Here is a 22,773-nt window from a genome sequence, read left to right as displayed (position 1 = left end):
TGCACATATATTCTTATGGGAAGATTGTTGGTGAAATGAATGGTCTGACGACAGGGTCTCTTTAAAGCTCTGCACCAGTTATTTACTTTTCATTTAGTTTTGAATAAACTAGATGAACATTAAAAACGTTATCAGGTTTTTATTGCTGTGTTCCTAGGACAGAGGTGTAGGAACAATTTCACCAAGGAGAGTTAAGCAGAAAAAAAAATAGAACATTTGTCAGATTTTTATTGCTGTCTGTGCCCCCATTGGGGAGATTAATTCACATCCTGTTCCGATAACAACCTATGTATCATGGTATCACCGGGTCTAAAAGTGAGAAGAAATCTTCCCAATGGGAGAAGAGAAATATCCATTTCAAATCTCTGAGGGTCCAAAGCCGCAGAAACTGTATGTGGGCACTGTAGATGAATAGTACCATTTGGACATACAGTATCTCACAAAAGTGAGTACACCCCTCACATTTTTGTAAATATTTTATAATATATTTTTATGTGACAACACTGAAGAAATTACACTTTGCTACAATGTAAGGTAGTGAGTGTACAGCTTGTATAACAGTGTAAATTTTCTGCCCCCTCAAAATAACTCAACACACAGCCATTAATGTCTAAACCGCTGTCAACAAAGTTAGTACACCCCTAAGTGAAAATGTCCAAATTGTGCCCATTTAGCCATTTTCCCTCCCCAGGTGTCATTTGACTCATTATTGTTACAAGGTCTCAGGTGTGAATGGGGAGCAGGTGTGTTAAATTTGGTGTTATCGCTCTCACTCTCTCATACTGGTCACTGGAAGTTCAACATGGCACCTCATGGCAAAGAATTCTCTGAGGATCTGAAAAAAGGAATTGTTACTCTACATAAAGATGACCTAGGCTATAAGAAGATTGCCAAGACCCTGAAACTGAGCTGCAGCACGGTGCCCAAGATCATACAGCGGTTTAACTGGACAGGTCCACTCAGAGCAGACCTTGCCATGGTCAACTAAAGAAGTTGAGTGCACATGCTCAGCGTCATATCCAGAGATTGTCTTTGGGAAATAGACATATGAGTGCTGCCAGCATTGCTGCAGAGGTTGAAGGGGTGGGGGATCAGTCTGTCAGTGCTCAGACCATACGCTGCACACTGCATCAAATTGGTCTGCATGGCTTTCATCCCGGAAAAAAAGCCTCTTCTAAATATGATGCACAAGAAACCCCGCAAACAGTTTGTTGAAGACAAGTAGACTAAGGACATGGATTACAGGAACCATGTCCTGTGGTCTGATGAGACCAAGATAAACTTATTTGGTTCAGATGGTGTCAAGCGTGTGTGGCGGCAACCAGGTGAGGAGTACAAAGACAAGTGTGTCTCTTCTACAGTCAAGCATGGTGGTGGGAGTGTCATGGTCTAGGGCTGCATGAGTTCTGCAGGCACGTATTCATGATACCGACCCCACACACATCTCCAAGATGACCTCTGCCTTGCTGAAGAAGCTGAGGGTAAAGGTGATGGACTGGCCAAGCATGTCTCAAGACCTAAACCCTATTGAGCATCTGTGGGGCATCCTCAAACAGAAGGTGGAGGAGTGCAAGGTCTCTAACATCCACCAGCTCTGTGATGTCATCATGAAGGAGTGGAAGAGGACTCCAGTGGCAACCTGTGACGCTCTGGTGAACTCCATGCCCAAAAGGTTTAAGGCAGTGCTGGAAAATAATGGCACACAAATATTGACACTTTGTGCCCAATTTGGACATTTTCATTTAGGGGTGTGTTGAGTTATTTTGAGTGGACAGCAAATTTACACTGTTATACAAGCTGTACACTCATTACTTTACATTGTAGCAATGTGTAATTTCTTCAGTGTTGTCACATGAAAAGATATAATAAAATATTTACAAAAATGAGAAGGGTGTACTCACTTTTGTGAGATATTGTATGTAGAATAGTCTTCACCAACCCACCTGGTATCATATAATCACCCCAATGGTGACAAACAATAAAATATTAATCCCTCCATACTGTAAAATAAAAAATAAAAATAAATAGTTTTGGGTTGGAATGAAATTTACCGAACAGTCAATAAATTCACCCAGCATGGACAGCTATGATTCAGATAATCTTCCCCTTATCTCTTATGTAAGGTCTTGGTTATCTCTTTTTAATAATGCATCGTCAACCCAACACATCAATCCAGATAGCTGCCATGATCTACTGTGGTCCCTCAGATGTCTGCTCCTACGGTGGAGGTACCACAAAATAACAGCAGAAATGTTGCACTGCATAGCAATTGTCATGTCTATGGCCATCTTTAGGGTGGGCAATGGAGTGAATACTGATTTGTGAGGGGCTATGTATTAGTTACTGCAATCCACTGCTGATAGTTCCATAATATTAAAGATATAGGTAGTCCTTGAGCACTGAAATTACACAGGCATATGAAGGGCACCAGCTGCCCTTGGGCACCCTAAGCTGGCCACCAGTAGAATCTTGGTAAAAAAAATAGTTATCTGAATGTTTGTCTGATTTTCTAATATATACGTACATACTGTATATATACACAGAGTGGCTTTGAATGAAATGCTTCCTCAGTAATCCATCAATGCACAAGAATGACACATGACCTCTGCTCTCAACACTGAGTTTGTGGATTCCTTGCAAGATTACCACATTGTTTTCTTGCCCTTCAGGGTATAGATTTCACATCCGCCGACAGATAAATGCTTCAAAAGTCTTCTGCACACAACAGTCAGGACTCAATGCGCAGCTACATGCAACAGTTCCTTCCTTTCAATGATTAACCTGCATTCAGTCTTTACAACCTATTTATGATCCTGATAGGGAGTAATGTGCCCACACAAATGTAACTTCTTCCTTGTTTTGTTGGTGCTCAATCATGGGCAGATCCTCTAGAATGGAGGTTCCCATACCTGTCCCTGTGGGACACACTCATATAAAAGAGGTGGTAGTAAATACTAAAAGTGGTATATACCCAAAACCAAAAATGTATTTAAAATCGCAGCTTACCAATTATTAGATATGGTGGTTACATGAGCTTTCTTTTTTACCTTTTTCCCCCTTTATTTTTACTTGGTGATCTGACATGGCACTAAGAGGGTTGAGACAAAAGATTTGACACTAACTGGGGTGCTTACCAGATTTTATTTATTTATGTAAAACCTTTATCCCCAATAAATGTTTGTTGTAACTTAAAGCTGAACGTCACCCAACATGTGAAGTTCCACTTGTTTGCATCACTCCCCTCTCTTCACAGGTACCTGATCCCACTTCAAGGTGCGCTGCGGCGATCTGAGCTGGAAGGTTGCACCCCCCTTCCTTCCCCTGCAGCCTTCTGGGACACATCACAGGTCCCAGAAAACTACAAGACCATTCACAAAGCACAGCGTAATGCACAGAAAAAAAAATTGGCTCAGGTGAGGACATCGCTGGATCCCTGGATAGGTAAGTTTCCTTATATTAAAAGTCAGCAGCTACAGTATTTGTAGCTGCTGAGTTTTAATTTTTTTTTGGGGGGGGGAGCCTGGAGCTCCTTTTAAAAAAGTGTTAGCTGGAGTTCAGCTTTAAATTGCTAGCCATCTGAATCAACTAGTGCATCTAACACTACCCTCACCGCAGATTGACAATGCTTCTGTCCAAAGGTGTCTCCAATCCATTACTGTGCCGCTCAGACAGGAAGTGTATTACTGGCAGGATCACCAGGTGAAAATAAAGGAAAAAAAGGAAAATGAATGTCGTCACCACATTTAGGAATTGGTAAGCTGTAACATTTTTTGTTGTTGTTTTTAGGTTTAACATCCCAAAAAAAAACCCCAGCTATTAAAACATTTTAGCCAATAGTTATGTAACTTTTCAGTCAAGCAACATCAGTTAAGCAACTTTGATATCTTCATGCGTGTTTGCATTGTCTATAGCAGCAGGTGTGTAGACAGATGGATCCTGGCCATCTGCGGGTATTGGGAACCACATGAAAGGGAGATGAGAGCTACATGTGACTCTTAAGTCATGGCTTAGGCCACTGCTCCATATGCTGTTTGGAGAAAGTTTCCAAAGTGGATAAAAGACATTTTGGTTATTCTAAAAACCAGATATGTGTAGAGCAAATAACTGTGCAGTGAGTGCTTCTTAAAATGCAAAAGTTAATGAACACAGAGATGAAAGAGGAGTGTATACCTCAATCCTTCTGAATACTTCCTCAACACGAGTGCTACCAAGAAGAATGGCTCTATGCAAACCATTATACAGAGATGTATTTGTTTTGCTGCGTGCTGCATCCCACCAAAGAGAATGGTGCCTGCAACATCAACAAGCTCCATATGAGCTCATAAATACTACTCAGGTAGCCAAATGTTGGTGACCATCACACCTTTGTGGACTATATCATTAAAAGTATGTGGACACTCCCCCAAATTATTGAGTTCAGGTTTTTTCCAGTGAAGAGTATTGTCCAACGTTTTGCAACAGGTCTTGGACAGGGACATTTTTTGTTCCAGTGTGACTGAGGTCCTGTGCACAAACCCAGCTCCATAAAGCTATGGCTGGATGAGGTGCAAAGGAACTTGTGTGGCATGAAAAGAGCCCTGACGTCAACCCTATTAAACACCTTTAGAACAGGGCTTGATCTAGCATGTATAATGTGGGGGTGCAGTAAAAAATGTCAGGTGGGGGCAGAGGATGGGAGGTCAGCAAAGAAGTGCTGCTTGTAGGGACGTGTACAAGGGCTATTGGTTTGTAGGGCAGTGTACAAGAACTATTGATTTGTAGGGCAGTGTACAGGGGCTATTGGTTTGTAGGGCAGTGTACAAGAACTATTGATTTGTAGGGCAGTGTACAGGGGCTATTGGCTTGTAGGGCAGTGTACAAGAGCTATTGGTTTGTAGGGCAGTGTACAAGAACTATTGGTTTGTAGGGCAGTGTACAGGGGCTATTGGTTTGTAGGGCAGTGTACAAGGGCTATTGGTTTGTAGGGCAGTGTACAAGAACTATTGATTTGTAGGGCAGTGTACAGGGGCTATTGGTTTGTAGGGCTGTGTACAAGAACTATTGATTTGTAGGGCAGTGTACAGGGGCTATTGGTTTGTAGGGCAGTGTACAAGAGCTATTGGTTTGTAGGGCAGTGTACAAGAACTATTGGTTTGTAGGGCAGTGTACAGGGGCTATTGGTTTGTAGGGCAGTGTACAAGGGCTATTGGTTTGTAGGGCAGAGTACAAGGGCTTTTGGTTTGTAGGGCAGTGTACAAGAACTATTCGTTTGTAGGGCAGTGTACAGGGTGTCGACAGGGCAAAGAATTGGAGGTCAGCAGGGGAGTGTACAGGAATCAGTAGGGCATTGTACTGGGGTCAGTAGGGCAGAGGACAGGGGTCAGCAGGGCAGTGTACAGGGGATAAAGGAAAGAAAATTGCTTGATTCCCCCATCAACACTGTCAGTATTGATGGGGGAATCCCTGCCATGGAACTATTGTATTCTGATAGCGAGAGGATTCCCAGCTGTCAGAATACAATGATCTATGCACAAAGGTAAAAAACCTTCAGTATGCAGCTCCCCCCACAGCCCTCCCTAATACTTACCCGAGGCTAATCACGATCCAGCGATGTGCGTGATCTCCTGAGTCTCTGCCTCCTGATTGGCTGAGAGACAGCAGTGGGAGACATTGGCTCTTGCTGCTGTCAGTCACAGCTCACAGCAAATAAGGAGGGAGAGGGGGGATGGCCGTGCCCCCTTCTGTGTGTCTAATGCTACAAATTCTGGATGGACCCTCTGCCCACTTCTACCCTTCCCAGCAATGAAAAACAGGGGTACTTAGTTCACACATATTGCAATACATGTTTAAGCTAATGAACGGGCCATTTTTTGCGATATGGCACTGTGTAGCTTTAACTGACAATTGCGCGGTCATGCAATGCTGTACACAAACACAATTCATGTCCTTTTTTTCCACAAATAGAGCTTCCTTTTGATGGTATTTGATAACCTCTGCGGATTTAATTTTTTGCCACTATAAACAAAAAAAGACTGACAATTTTGAAAAAAAAAAAAACAATATTTTTGACTTTTTGCTATAATAAATATCCCCCCCCCCCAAAAAAATTTAATAAAATGAATTTCTTCATCAGTTTAGGCCAATATGTATTGTTCTACATATTTTTGGTAAAAAAAAAAAAAAAAAAATCGCAATAAGCGTATATTGATTGGTTTGCACAAAAGTAATAGCAAAATACTAAATATACAAAATAGGGAATATATTTATGCCATTTTTATTATTCATTTTCTTTTTTTACTAGTAATGGCGGTGATCACCGATTTATAGCGGGACTGCAACATTGCCGTGGACAGATCGGACACTTTTGACACTTTTTTGGGACCAGTGACATTTATACAGCGATCAGTGCTAAAAATAGCCACTGATTACTGTATAAATGACACTGGCAGGCAAGGGGTTAAAACTAGGGGGTGATCAAGGGGTTAAAGGGGTTGTAAAGGTAAATGTTTTTTCACCTTAATGCATCTGACAATGCCGGCGCCCCCAGCCCCCCATTTTACTTACCTGACCCCTCGAAAGTCCCATGCTCACCCCTGACGTCCTCTTCGCCACTTACCCTGGCCGTCGATTGGCTAGAGTGGATGGATTGAAAGCAGCACAGCCATTGGCTCACACTGCTGTCAATCACATCCAATGACGTGGTGCGCCGGGGGGCTACGGCCGCTTGCTGTATCACAAAAGCGCGCCCGCAAGCATGCCACGCTATGCGAGCGAGCTTGTATGAAGTTGTGGAGTCCTTGCGGGAGAGAGCTGAGACAGCCGCCGAGGGACCCCAGAAGAGCAGGTTTGGGGCCACTCTGTGCAAAACGAGCTGCACAGTGGAGGTAAGTATAACATGTTTGTTATTTTAAAAAAAAAATGTTTTGCCTTTAGTGATCCTTTAAGTGTTCCCTAGGGAGGTGTTTCTAACTGTGGGGGGTGTGGACTGACAGGGAGTACAGAGAGATGGCCTGATCACTAGGAACAGACGATCTCTCTCTACTCCCCTGTCAGAATGGGGATCTGTTTGTTTACATTGACAGATCCCCGTTCTGGTTCTCTGTGGAGCGATCGTGGGTGGACATCTCGCTCTGGTGACGCAACACGAATGCGCACGTGCCTTCTATTCCTCTTAAAGCGGCCAACGTACATCTACGGCGATTCGTGCAACTGTGCCAACCTGCCGCAGTATAATGATGGCAACTGGTCGGCAAGTGGTTAAATTACATTATTTTTCTGAGTAAAAAGGGCCTATTTCTTGCCATGCATATTAATGACTGTTCGCCATCTCCCAGCCTAGGAAATCTCGGTCACATGATCTTTGGCTGCCAATCATTACTGCACAGAGCCCACTGTTTTTTTTATTCAGCAATGAGATAAAGGGAACAAAAAGGCTGCTTAAAGGGAACAAAAAGGCTGCTAATATATATATATATATATAGGTAATCACAAACTATACAAAGAAATGTATGCTTTTTTAACACACATTGATAGGACTATTTACTCCAAAAGTATTCCTTTCACGTGTTCTGTATATCTAAAAACGTGATTAGTTTTTAGTGATCAGTAGCGATCAGATTTATTTTAGTGATCAGTAGAACCAAGGTTTTTAGCAATTTAGCATTCACTGTCATATACTGTATACCTACAGTAAATCTAAAAGTGAAAAACATTAGAGCTTTCCTTAATAAAATAAGAAATGACAGGAAAACAAATTCTGGGCACGCAAATAAGATTTTAACTAGGTCAATCATTGGGAACCTCCTATATATCAAGGTATTCAAATGTTTGTGTCACTGCACTATCATCCCAATTATACAGACACTGTAACCTACTTTACAAGAACTTTAATGTTCTTGGTAATTGTATACTAATTCATTTTGATACCTGGAGAAAACACCTTTATTTAAATCTCTGCTATAAAATGCTTTAAGTTTCTACATTTTTTGTCCTCTTAAAGCAGACCTGACAGCTTCATAAAAAATGCTGCTCAGCTTATCAGCCAGTAGACTTCTTTTCTTATAGATCAAACAGTAGATTCAGTTGGTCAACATCACAGAAACGTTCTCCTGCGATCCTGTTCAAGAAGCCTTGCTTTGCTGACATCCCTTCTGGCTCCAGATCCTGCTTGCTGTTCCACTACGTTGATCACTGACTTCTGGCTTGGCTGACTATCCGTTCCAGTCACTAAACTCTGGCTATGTTTTGACTATGTTTGTTTCTATTTACTTTTATTATTAAACAGTGTGATTTACCTGTACTTCTGTCTCAGCCTGATTTCATGGTTTCTGACAAAACCAAAGGCTGCAATTGCTAATTACCTTCTGAAAAAGCCTAACCACTTGCAAACTGACTTAAGCTGGCTATATGCTAGTAAAATTTTGTTAGAACATTTTTGTTTTAAGAACATTCACTTAATTTTCTAGCCATTAGTGGGGTCAAATTGATGTACACAGTGAGAAGAATTTTTGAAGAAGCAGGACAAAAATATTAACTCCAACATATTTCTAGCTGTGTATGTGGTTTTCGTCCTGGAAAGTCCATTCTTTTCCAAATCAAATGTTAAAGAGAAACACAATTTTGAACTACTTTAAAAATGACATTTAAAAAGCCTTTGAAGGTACCGAAAGTTTTTCATTCAAAAGTCTACTAGTGTAAAGCTGGTTTTAGTTGTTTTTTTGTTCAGCCAGCGGGCTGAATGAAAAAAAAAAACTAGCAGGTTCCTCCATTTACACAAGCAAAGTGGATGGAGGATTCACCTACCAACCCCCCCCCACCCTCCCCCCCCCACCTCTACCATCCCAGCAACATCCCAGCATTGTCAGGAGCGTCTAGCTCTCCTGCTCCTTATTCCAGCATTCTGATTTTGGCTGTGGCACTCTCCTTGTCTGTCTGTCAGGTGATTGATGTGGCCAGTCTCTGAGTGGAGACCAAACCTTATTTAAGCCAGCAAAACCTGCAGTCTCATGCTTGTGATAGAGTGTGTGATTCCTGATCAAACTGCCTGTTTTTCTGCCCAGCTCTGCTAGATTGGATTTCCTTTTGTATGACCTCGGAGCGCATGTCGACTATTCTCTAAATACTGCCTAAATTTTACCTGGACTGTCATTGAACAACTCTGCCTGTCTGCCAACGGCAAGTATCTGTTAGCTTTGCTCAGTTCGTGCATGTCCTGGCAGGGTAGCCAGGCAGTAAAGCAGTGTGTATAATGGGTAGGCCTGCTTGCCTTATAGGAAAGGGGGCTGCTATAGGTGAAAAACACAATAGCCAGCTATAGTGTCTGACCACCTGCGTATGGGGTAAGCATGAGGAGCATGTCCCTTTAATACAAGTTGATTCAACATTCAGATTTCTTTTAGCTGGGGGGACTACACATTGATTGAAATTCAGAGGGCTTAACCAGCTGAATTTCAGTGTATGGCTAGCTTTACTAAAGACCAGATTTGTTTTATCATCCCCATGGACCCCTACCCTCCCAACGTCTGTGGCCTTGACCAGATACCCACTCAACCTTTATAATCCCCCACTGCTTCTTGGTATCAGAAACACTTGTCTTGCTCCCCTTTCTCCCATGTGACAGTGTTTAGCAATTGTCCTCTCAGGAACCCAGTGCTGCCAAGTGGGGGCAGGGAGAGAGTTCTTGGTCTTGTGTAAGCACCCAGCAATTTTGAACTTATGCTGAACTTACAACCGTGGAATTTCTGTAAAACATTTGGACAAAAAAGTATGGGGCCCCGTTCATATCTGGCATTTTGGTATCTCAGGCAGAATCATTTGATTCTGCCTGTGCATTGCAAAATGCACCAAACGTGTTTGGGTGTCATTCATTTTCAATGGCACCTAAACGCAATGGGGTTTTGCCAAGATTGTCGTGCAATAAATCATGTGGCAATCGTGCAAAACCTCGATGCACAAAGCTTGTTGTCCAAAAAGGATCAGGAGCATGGACTTGACTACTTTTCAATGTCTAGATTTTCATAGAATGATTGCTCTACTTCCAGGTTACCTTTGACAAGTGCATGCACATAAGGCTAGTTATGATTTTGTTAGGCCAGGAGCGAATTCAGCTATTAAAAATGTGTTTATTCCCATTGGATTCAACATAAATTTTCTATCCTTGACCTTCGATTTTTTTATTTGCATTGGTCAAAACTGATTGGTTAATCGTACCCTTTGCCTCTTAGATAATTGAATGGATGTTCTTAAATTGCAATTTTTCTAAATACATTTTACAAGTTTGAGGACAGATTTACACAGAGCTTTCTCTTCTTGCCCCTGACAGTGGTGGAGGGGAGATCCGTATGTGCACCAGGTCGTGTAGACTCAACATGAAGTAAGAGGATGTTTGTGATGTGAGCACAAGTGGCCCCATCGAAAAAAATAAATCTTCTATTACTGCTCTGGTGACAACTTAAAGCGGGAGTCCACCGGGACTCCGCGCTTTTTTTTTTTTTTTTTTAAGCCAGCAGCTACAAATACTGCAGCTGCTGACTTTTAAAATAGTGACACTTACCTGTCCAGCGTGCCCGCGATGTCGGCACCCGAAGCCAATCTCTAGATCGACACTCGAGTGCTGCCGCCGCCATCTTGGGTATGGGAATCAGGAAATGGAGCCTTTCGGCTTCATTTCCCGGTTCCCTACTGCGCATGCGCGAGCCGCGCTGCGCAATGAGGACGGTCCCCGCTGCCTCTGGGATCTGTGTGTTTCCCAGCAGGCAGCGGGGCACTTGCGGAAGGGGGCGGGCACTTGCGGAAAGGGGCGTAATGTACGCCCCTTTCCGCAGAGAGCTAGCCCGGAAGTGGGTGCAGTTACCTGGATTATCCAGGTAACTGCACCCCCCTCCCCCCTGAAAGGTGCCAATTGTGGCGCCGGAGGGGGGGAGGAATCCGATGAGCGGAAGGTCCATTTTAGGGTGGACCTCCGCTTTAAAATGTTGGATTTACCCTAACTTGCATGCCTGAGGACATTGGTGATCAGGACAGTTAGAATGGATCTCCCTACTTGGGCACAGGTGGCGATATAAATCTCTCAAAGATACTAAATTCTCACCACTCTATCCACATTTAGAAAAAAAAGTTTTGCCTTTAGTTATTTAAAGCACATCATGTACCTTTCATTTGTACATTAGGGCAAGGTGGTCACGAAGGGGTTGTCATTACAGTATAGGTCCACTTGAACACAGACAACAGTTATATTTGTATCAGCATTGGTCTTATCTCAGAGTGCAGCTTGACATGCTTCATAAACTTCCCTGCATGTTCCCCCTTTAGGATTTTTCTTGGAAACATCTTTGTTAAGTGTTTCAACTGATAGAGGACCAGGCTGAAGCTCCATTTTGATGTGTTCTATATCTGAGCTGTAAAAAGCCTGTCTGTAGCTGCTTTGAACTGCCACTGGTCTTTCTGTTATCATAAAACCTTCTGCTAGCGAAGCCAGCCAAGCATGACCAACTGAGCCAGCAAAAAGCAGAAAGGAGAATCTTCAGTCTTTTAACTTATATATACATGGGAAGTTTTGAACAGGATTTTTGACAGGGCTTAGATCATGAATAATATCGAGAATCAATTAAAATATAACAAATTTTAGTTATCCAAAGTTAAGAAGTTATTTCATACATAAGAGAAAGGGGGAGGTTAGCAGATTGTCATTATATCATATTGTAGATAAAATGATGATGATACAATATATATCCCGACATGTTTTGCCTTCAATAGGCTTCCTCAGGGGATTGATTCAGACAATCATCACTATAAAACAAAGAAAATCAATACAATAACAGAAAAAGGGAAGTATATGCAATGAACACAAAATGTAATCAACACTTTAAAATGAAACATTATGCATAGATATTTATATGTATATATTTGCCATATCTACCCATTAGCTAGCTTACCCAAGCCAAGCCTCCACACTACCAAATCAAATGGCCAAACGGGGTGCCATAGGTAAGGATCAGAACAATCCATATGGCCACAGAGGGCTCATAGAGACCGAGCTAGAATATACACAATATATATATTTTTTACTACGAAAAACATAATAACATAAAGCTGGAGAATTGTATAATAAACCATCTCCAACCATAGAGTTTTTCTCCATTTTTGGATAATTACGCTTCTGTAGTAAAACATATGGATATACATTGCAGCTTGAGCTACTGAGCTCTGTTAATAGCAGCTTTTAAACATGTGGAAAGAAGCCGAACGCTTCATCTGTTGGCTAAAAATGCAAAATAGTGACTGACCTATATGCATAATGTGGGACCTATGAAGCAGGCACTTTTTATTTTAAGCAGACATTCATTATGCTGCAGTACCGCAACCCCCCAATAAATAAATAAAACTGCTTAGTTCAATTTATAAAGAAAGGAAGAAAAATATAAAAAATATTCACTTTATACTTCGGCTTCTGGCAAGGAACTTTTCACTGAAAGCTGTGTATCCCATATTCCAAACCCCAGTGCTGGAATGTCTTCCTACAAGATTTAGGATCTTCAACTTTCCCGAGATCCCTTTGGCACTTTGATGTCACTGGAAGTTTGGTGAGTATTTTTAAATTTTTTTATTTAAATGTTTTATTCTTTTTGTATTGCTTTCACTAAGAGTTGTTTATTAGAGGGCTACAACTTAGGTAGACCATGCATTTTTATGTAGGGTCGGTTTCAGAATAATAATAATGTGATTTTGAACTATTGACACATTCACTATTTACATTTATCAAAGGGTAAATTTGAATGATAGGACCATTTTTAAGGTACCCAATGTTGGTTAAATCGCTAGCCAGTAGTTTGCCTACAGGCACTTTTTGCAACCTGTCTAGGCTGACCAAACTTTGGGAAGAATTACAAGGATCAAGTTGTAATGAAACCTACAGCTATTATGTATGGGTAATCAAGGATAACATATGATAAAATATTTATTAGCATACTTAGTACAATGATTATTACAAATCCGATCCCCCATAGAGGAGAGCGGAGAGCTGACAGGGCGGTCCCTGCACAGTGTGTAGAGACCTCCAGTGTGTAGAGACCTCCCTGTCATCACGGGGCGGATCATTACTGATCTGTCCCGTGTGAAAGGGGCCTAAAGGAGAAGTGTGGGAATACGAAAAACAAACATTTATACTCACCCCCCTGCTGCAACATTCATACTGAACCGGCCGAATTTCGATCCATGTATAGCCATTCCTAGTCATGTGAAGTCGATCAATTGATCCACTTTTCATTTACAGGCTTGTTGGTATAATCTGCAGCCATGCTGATCAGGGAATGTCCCACTGTCAGAATACAACGCAACAGCTGGGTGGATTTCCCCATACAATCAAATGTGTGGATGGGGAAATTGGTTCAGTTTTTTCGTTCGGTTGACTGCCTGACCATGTATAGCCAGATTTACTGCTCTGCTGGACTGTACGAAAGACACATCCTGCATTTCTCTACTGTGACTTTTATGATATTTATATTCTCCAGTAGTTTACACAGCACCGATATAATCGCATACTAGTGATGTCAGCGCTTGTTATCTGAATAATGATATCACCAAACCTGGGAACTAGAGTCTGTATCATATCACTGCAATTCTCTTTTGTGTCTTATATGCATTAACAAGTTGGTTATCTTTCAAGTTCAGATAAGGGATAAACTAATACAGAGAAAAAAGCAATTGAAATGGTGCACTAGAAGCCTTACACTCGAGTTCACTAACATGCTCACATGCACATACATTATAAAGCTTGCCATACACGTGAAGATTCCTCTTATGCCGCATACACACGGTCGGAATTTCCAACAACAAATTTTTGATGTGAGCTTGTTGTCGGAAATTCCGACCGTGTGTGCGGCTACATTGGACATTTTAGCCAGAATTTCCAACAAACAAATTTGAGAGCTGGTTCTCAAATTTTCCGACAACATAATCCGTTGTCGTAAACTCCGATGGTGTGTACACAATTCCGATGCACAAAATTCCACGCATGCTCGGAATCAAGCAGAAAAGCCGCACTGGCTATTGAACTTCATTTTTCTTGGTTCATCCTAAGTGTTGTACATCACCGTGTTCTTGACGTTCGGCAATTTCAACAACATTTGTGTGACCATGCGTATGCAAGACAAGTTTGAGCCAACATCCTTTGGAAATAAATCCAGGATTTTGTTGTGGTCGGAATGTCCGATTGTCTGTAAGCGGCATTATTCAGCCCAGTGGCTGAACAAAACAAATGCAAAGATTCCCCCATTTATCCTAAACAGCATTGATAGACAAATCACCACCGGCTTTTGTATTCTGACAGCTGGCACCCACAGATTAACTGCAGTCACTGTTCAGCTGACTTTTCTCCTAGGCTTCTTGGATTTTTCCATGGAAGTTTATCGAGCAGGGTGGTGTCGGCAGCACTGCCCATGGTTTGAATTTCAGCGGATTTGCAGGAATTGGCTAAAATGCAAGTTGAGTATGCCAGCTGGTGCCCAAGATGCAGCCCAGGGGCCACACTCAGCTCGTTGACACTTATTGGGCATCCCTTGGAGCCCCTGTACAAAGTAATCTGCGTTTTCCTTATTTACCTGCTAGCAACTTTTAAGAGGACTGAATAGAGCACAAACGAGGAATGGAATAAGTGGTAAAAGCAGTGATCTCTAGCAGTCCCATGTAATGTGTCTCCAATCTATGGTTGTCTTTTTTTTGTGTTTCATAATTTTTATTGAATGAACAAAAGAATAGCATACAACATTCCATTGTAATATTAGATCATTAGAACAAGGTTAGATTCAGTAATGAACTACCTTTTACATCTGTAAAATGTGATCTTATTATAATTAAGATGTAATTTATACATTTTAGATGTTTTTTTTGCATGGTATAAATATAAATTGCAGTGTTAAACATTGAATGGTGGGTGTGATAGTCATGTTTTGTAATCAATAGTATTATGTTTGCAGAAGTGAGCTCCCTTTTACAACTGTATTTACTTAATAAAAAATAATAATAATAATAATGGAGGAAAAATATATATATAATTAGAATAATGGGTGGATGTTGGGGTAGACAAGGGATGAGGTGTGCTTGCGATCATTTTGTGCTTCATTTTTTTCCTTCTGGTAACGGGTGTGGTCTATTGCAAAATTGTATTTTCTATATTTATATAATTACGGCTTTATAGGCAGAGGAGAGTTTAAATTGTATCCAGTTATATCATGTTGAGGTGAATTTGGGGATTTTTTCCTGTGATATTCTAATGAGTTCTTATATTTTCTCTATGTTATTGTTTCTGTGAAATCATTCTTTTTTCGATGGAGTAATAGTGGAGCACCAGTGACAAGGTATGCAATGTTTTGCTGCATTGATCATGGACATAGATAGGGATTTGAGGTATTGTTTCAAATTCCGCATACACACTACTGGACTTTACGTCAGAATAAACTCTAACGGTCTTTCCGACCGAGTTTCCGACGAAGTTCTGACCAAACTGACTTGCCTACACATGATCACACCAAAGTCCGTTGATTTCAAACGCGACGACGTACAATAGGACTAGAAAAGGAAGTTCAATAGCCAGTAGCCAATAGCTGCCCTTGCGTAGTTTTTGGTCCATCAGAATAGCATACAGTTTTCCCGATAGGATTTGATTCAGTCGGAAAGATTTAAAACATGTTCTATTTCTAGGTCCATCAGACTTTTTTGAAATAAAAAAGTCCGCTGAAGCCCACACACGATCGTCATATCCAATGAAATGATTCCGTCTGACCTTTTCTGCCGGAAAGTCCGTTGTGTGTATGCAGCATTAGGGATCGTGGTGTGGTGCAGAAGTTATATTGTTGTCTTATGAAGCATGTCCTCAGTCTCCAAAAACTTCTATAGCTTGTTTACAATCTTTGGTCATCATGTTGACAGTCTTTGACATAGGATAAAATGCCTAAATTTTATGTGGGGTCCAGTGGCGGAATTACCAGGGTCGTAACATTCGCACTTGCGAGTGGGCCCTGGCATTCTGCCAGAGTGGGGGGGCCCCAAGACCCCGCACCTCCGGCTGGCATCTAACGATACAGGGGAGGGGGCAATCGGCGGCTATCTGATGTCCACAGTTCCCTTCCCGAATGTCAGTGTATACAATGGAGAGGGGAGGGGCCTCTGACCCGACCAGGCACCAGATTAAGTGCACAAGTTTGTCCCTCTGCATGTACACTTTTGCCGATACATGGTCAGGTCAGAGGCTCCTCCATTCTCCATTGTATACACTGACACTTGGGAAGTGAACTGTGCTTGCTGGAGGGACATCCCACGGTCATCACAAGGCAGCATGCTGCTTCTTGCATTTGGGCTTCTCATGTAAGGTAAGTCTGACACTGGCCCCGGACCTGTCACACTGAGCCCACCTGTCTCCTGTCACACTGGCCCTGCACCTGTTACACTGGCCCCACCTGTCTCCTGTCACACTGGCCCCCACCTGTCTCCTGTCACACTGGCCCCCACCTGTCTCCTGTCACACTGGCCCCCCACCTGTCACACTGGCCCCCCATGTGTCTCCTGTCACACTGGCCCCCCACCTGTCACACTGGCCTCCCAAGTGTCTCCTGCCACACTGGCCCCCCACCTGTCACACTGGCCCACCACCTGTCACCTGTGACACTTGTCCCCCACCTGTGACACTGGTCCGCACCTGTCAACTGTGACACTGGCCCGCACCTGTCACCTGTGACACTGGCCCCCCACCTGTGATACTGGCCCCCACCTGTCACTTGTGACACTGGCCCCCCACCTGTGACACTGGTCCCCCACCTGTTCCCTGTGACACTGGCCCCCCAGCTTGACACTGGACCCCCACCTGTCACCTGTGACACTGGCCCCCCACCTGTCACCTGTGACACTGGCCCCCCACCTGTCTCCAGTGACACTGGCCCCCCACATGTCACACTAGCCCCCACCTGTCTCCTGTGACAATGGCCCCCACTTGTGACACTGGCCCACCACCTGTCACCCTGGCCCCCCACCTGTTACCTGTGACACTGGCCCCCACCTGTCTTCTGTGACACTGGCCCCCCACCTGTCTCCTGTGACACTGGCCCCCCACCTGTGACACTGGCCCCCCACCTGTCACCTGTGGCACTGGCCCCACACCTGTGACATTGGCCCCCCACCAGTCTGCTGAGACACTGGCCCCCACCAGTGACACTGGCCCCCCACCTGTCTCCAGTGACACTGGCCCCCCACCTGTCACATTTGCCCCCACTTGTGACACTGGCCCCACACCTGCCACCCTGCCCCCCCCCACCTGTTACCTGTGATACTGGCTCCCACTTGTGACACTGCCCCCCCACCTGCCACCCTGGCCTCCCATCTGTCACCTGTGACACTGGCCCCCCCACCTGTCACACTGTCCCCCACCTGTCTCCTGTGACACTGGCCCCCCCTTGTGACAATGGCCCCCACCTGTCTCCTGTGACACTGGCCCCCCAACTGTCACACTGGCCCCCCACCTGTCTCCTGTGACACTGGCTTCCACCTGTGACACTGGTCCCCCACCTGTCTCCTATGACACTGGCCCCCCACCTGTGACACTGGCCCCCCACCAGTCTGCTGTGACACTGGCAACCCACCTGTCACCTGTGACACTGGCCCCTCACCTGTCCCCACATCAGATGTAGTGAATTTCTGGTTGCAGGAAAGAAATTTACTTGATTACACCATCAACACAGAGTTAACAGGGGAATCCCTCCCGCAGAGTCATTGTGTTCTCCCAGCAGGGGGGTGCAGGAAGCCATCTCCCCTGGGAGAACACAGTGATGATTGCTAGCAGTTCTAACAGCCATTAGCAATGATCGCATGTGAAATCCAGCAGTCTGGTTGTACCCAAGTTAATCAATCAATCAACTTGAGTACATTCAGCCTGTCCATACATGGTTTGAATTGTGGCTGGTTCCTACTGAACTGGCCAAGATTAGAACTGTCTATGGCCAGCTTAAAAGGGAAACATGGCCAAAGCTTTTTGGCTATACTTCTTTTCTGGGTCTTAGGAGTGCACTTACTTTTGCTAAAGCCTGCTGTCGGCAGATGTCCCAGAGTCGGTCCAGGCTCTGTTGGATCCTGACAATAATGTCAGGATCAACCCACATACCTGACCAGCAGCTGGCTCAGCCTCTTAACACGCCATTGTGAGACTGAGCCAGCCACTCCTGCCCCCTCCACATGCCGGTGCAGAGAGCAGTGAATAACTTACTAGTCTCAGCTAAGATCGAACAGAGAACTGAGCGATCAGCAGTCATGTGAACACTCAGTTCATGTGCAGGCAGTCTGCTTCCAGGGACAATCACTCGCATGTGATTGCAGCATAGGAGATTACATGCAATATATTTGGCCCATGTGTACAGCCCTTAACTCCCATGCATGTGCACGAGACTCCATTCATGTCATCATGTACAGCTCAGTGTAGATTGTAAAGATGATTGTGAACAGGCAGGTAGATGCTAAAGATCCCGTTTGCGTTTTTTTTTTTAAAGTTTAGTTCCACTTTAGGAAGTAGCACAGTCCAACCTACACAGCAAAGCAACCTGCTATCTAATAGTGGGAACATGTATCAGTAGGTTTCCATTGTATTTACACAGCAAACTTCAATAGACCACATTCATATTAACAGCTTCATGTCCGGCCATGGTGTGTTTTCATGATCTCAGAAGCCATATGGCTATGATCTAATGTAAACACAGGTGAAAGGCTTCTCCCAACATTCACACTCCCTATCACTAGACATCTCCCATCACACCGCATTGGTTAGAGACCTATCAATGCCATCCCCGGTGGGGTGTGCACTCTGACCGGTAGGCTCAAAGAACACCAAATGAGAAGAGAAGAGTTTGCAGCTGCCTGAGCTCTTCCTCCTACTCCCCAGGGTGGTTCTGCTTTCCTGATTATGTATAAGTTGTTACATTTGTTGTATATGTATAAAGTTTTTTTTTTTTTTTTAAATACATATCATTTGTTTAATCCACCTATTCATGAAGGTGAACCTTGTTTTTAAAATGATTCTAAAGGTTGTCATTTTTTTTTTATAATAATAAACATATTATACTTACCTGCTCTGTGCAATGGTTTTGCACAAAGCAGCCCCAAGCCTCTTCTTTTTTGGGTCCCCCGCTGGTGGTCCGGGTTTCTCCCCCATGCAGAATGCCCCCAATAGCAACTCTCTTGCTATGGGGGCATTTGAGTAGGTTCACTCCCAAGCCACACTCCTGTGAAAAGACATTGTCTATTCACACACACAGAGCACGGCTTGGCCCCGCACCTGCTCTCTCCTCATTGGCTCACTGGCTGTGACTGACAGCAGTGGGAGCCAATGGTTACTGCTGCTGTGTGAGCCAATGAGGGGAGAGAGACCCAGGAGAGCCACTGCTCTCATGCACATTACTAGATCTAGATGGGGCTCAGGTAAGTAAATGAGAGGGATGGGGGCTGCACACAGAAGGTTTTTTCTTCTGCCTTTAGAACCACTTGAAAATGGTCGTAAACCCTTTTGTGTTTAACTATATGTCTACATTTACCTATAGGTAAGCCTAGAATAAGGCTTACCTATAGGTAGTGGAAATATCTCCTAAACGTTTGCCAGTTAGGAGATATTTCACTTGTAGTCCGCCAATGTCGTCATCAGAGCATGCGCTGTGAAGAAACAGACCACCATACTGTTTTTTTTCCCCCAGTGTGTGCCATGACTGACGGCTCCCTCACGCATGCATGGGAGTGACGTCACGCAGCTCTGGCCAGTCACAAAGCTGGAGTCCACGGCCCCGGAAGAAAGAGAGGCGAAGATGGACGCAGCCTGCACAGAGGACAGCATGGGCTTTGTTTGCAGGTAACTGTCATATAATGGTTTAGAATGTGATGCATACTTGTCCATTATGCCTTTAATTTGCAGGCCTTGCAGGGAGCAAAAGAGGAAGTAAAACCCATCAGGGTTTACATCAGGGTTTACATCAGGGTTTACTTCCTCTTTAAGGCCTCTTGCACACTGCTGTCATAATTCTCACCTAAATGCAGTCCATTGTTTTGATTGCGGTGCGTAAACATGTGCTGTGTATAGCTGAGTAAAAAAAAAAAGGAGAAATCAGAATTGCTGGTCAGTATTTTAAGCAGATATGCGTGCAAATACGCATGTACGTGTGTAAAATTTTAGTTTAGAATGCATTTTACTCGTGTATGCACATACAGGCAAATATACACAAATTAAATTACTGACATTTTGGTCAGGAATATTGATGTTCAAACATCAGTACCATGTGCAAGTACAGAATATATTACTTGAATGCAAGTTTTAATGAGGAATAACTAAGAGTAAATTAATTGGTGCCACGCTGCACAATGTGCTATATCTCCAACATATACTGATACAAAATAATAAAAGAAAAGAAAACACTGACGAAGTCCCATAGGACGTAACATGTCGGGGGAGGAGTTATCTTGCGGATGTCACCCGCTGCCATCCCACGGCCCTTGCTGTATTTTATCCACCACATTACTGGTTTATCGGCAGTCTTAAGCCGCGTACACACGGGCGGACTGTACGGCCTACTTAGTCCGTCATACAATCCGACGGACAGTCCGTCCTACTTTCGAATGAACGGACTTGATCACACACGGATGCACAAACAGTCCGTCGAAAGCTTGCGCGATGACGTGTACAGCACGTACGACGGGACTAGAAATAGGAAGTCCAATACACAGCAATGCAACCTTTCGCCGTGTAAATCCTTTCAGAGCATGCGCCATTCTTAGTCCGTCGAACTAGCCTACTGACGAGTGGATTGTCCGCTGAACCCAAAGTATGACGGACAGTATTTCGAAAAATCCGAAATACTTAGTATGCCAGACTGCACGCTGAAAAAGTCAGCTGAAGCCCACACACGAGCGGACTGTCCGCTGAAATGTGTTTCGACGGACTAAGTAGGCCATACAGTCCGCCCGTGTGTACGCGGCCTTATGTAGCACTGCCTTGTGCTATGATTCACGGTGTATTGTGAACTAATTTTAGTAAGTAACTCTCATAACAGAGAGGACACGTGTCCTTTCTACCCGATTTGGTCTGATCTGGTTCCACTGGAGTGCTGGCTAGCCATCTCTATCCCATTGTGGACCTTCTGTTAGTTCAGAGGTCCACCATATCTGGTATGTGCATTCACTAGCTGGTGGAGGGCCTGTCACTTAGAATCTTAGTGGATTGGAATTCATCTTCTCATGAGGCGTCTTCATCTTTCATCCTGGGATTTGTAGTTCCTTTGTACTTTTGCTTATGGACATACATATAATTATCATTGTGCTGCACTTATTTTTATTTTTCATATACTAATACAATATAGTGTATAATAGATATATATGTGAAAAAAGAAATAAATATAACAATACAAAATAAAAAATTGTGATCCCAATGTAGCTGTGAAACCAATGTGAAACCAAGTCCTTGGTGTCACTAACTAAAGTGACACTAATCTGACACTACATATACACAGGCCTCAATAACATAAACTACTGGATGTTCTTCTTAACACACTCCGATTGTTCAGTGACTCAAATGTGTTTAACCCCCCCTTCACCGGATGTGCTTTCACTTGGGGCAATGGACCACATATAATAATATGGTCTTATTGTGCTTTTGTCCCTGCAGAAGGGACTCAGGGAAATCCTTCCAGATATCAATGGTTCAGAAGCTTTCTCCTCCTTCTACTCGCTCCTCCACTCAGCCACATAGATATAAGGGAACACCATACATAGTGCTTTTTCCTTAAAACCACATATATTTATTGCTACCAAAAACAACAACTCCAGGAAAAAAAATCACATTCTTGTGGTGCTCCCAGTGCACCATACTGTAAGCACATGTGACTGCGAACAGTGCATCCACCAGTACAATTTTCCAAGGAGTAAAGATAAAAGTTACCAAAGAGTCCTCGTGTCCAGTATGAGTGTTGTGACGTCAAGCCCCTCCCCTACGTGTTGCGCCACAGGGCCCTTACTACAGGAGGCGATAAGGGAGATGGCCAAGGGACTATAACTTGGTGAGTTATCAGTAGACACTGTCACTGTGTCCTGAATACAAAGTCTCTCTATAATTTATGTTCACATGTATCTGTTCAGTTGTATGCAACCCTCTGTGATTCTGTGGGCCAGCATATCACACCAAAAGTCCTGTCCTGAGCCTCCATCCATCAAAATTGTCAGATTATCATCTTCAGTTACGCAATTAGGAATCTTTTAGGGCCTTATCATTGTGTTCCACTCATATGCGTTAATGCAACATGGTATCGTGAGTGAAGGCACCCTGCGTTAAGGCAGCCTAATAATTTTGAAAAGGCTAGCAGCGTACCAGAATTCTTTGAAGAATGCACTTGACCCCCTTTTTTTACACTACAGGAACACAACACACAGATGGTTAAAACTGTGCACTGAAACACTTGTGCATTGAGGTATACCGGCAATGTATGTCGGAGTGCCATTCAGAATGATTTTTTTAAAGTGTATTTAAACTCAAGAATGATAATTGAGTGTATTGCAGCTTACCAATCCTTAGATGTGATGGCTGCATTCATTTTTTTTTTTTTTTTTTTTACAGTTTGTTTCCCCTTATTCTACACTGGTAATCCTGCCATTAACTCACTTCCTGTCCAAGGGGGACAGCTGTACTAAGTACAGGGGGTGCATTAGAACTATATAACATCCCCCTCTCTTCTAAATAAAAAAAGGGAGGTGGTTTGTAGTCTACGGAGATAGCAGTGAACAATG

At 43.4% G+C, this 22,773-nt stretch overlaps 1 protein-coding gene across 1 annotated transcript in view; it reads right to left on the bottom strand.

The window, feature by feature from the left end:
* Positions 1 to 22,773, bottom strand: part of PLCH2 (phospholipase C eta 2) — a 998,026-nt gene that overhangs the window by 974,279 nt on the left and 974 nt on the right. The gene's annotated exons all lie outside the window — the stretch shown is intronic.

Source organism: Lithobates pipiens, unplaced genomic scaffold, assembly GCF_037356315.1.
Source record: "Lithobates pipiens isolate NorthernLeopardFrog02 unplaced genomic scaffold, aLitPip1_a1.2 Scaffold_27, whole genome shotgun sequence".
In the NCBI taxonomy this organism is placed as follows: Eukaryota; Metazoa; Chordata; class Amphibia; order Anura; family Ranidae; genus Lithobates; species Lithobates pipiens.
This window is presented reverse-complemented; position numbering and strand designations above follow the sequence as displayed.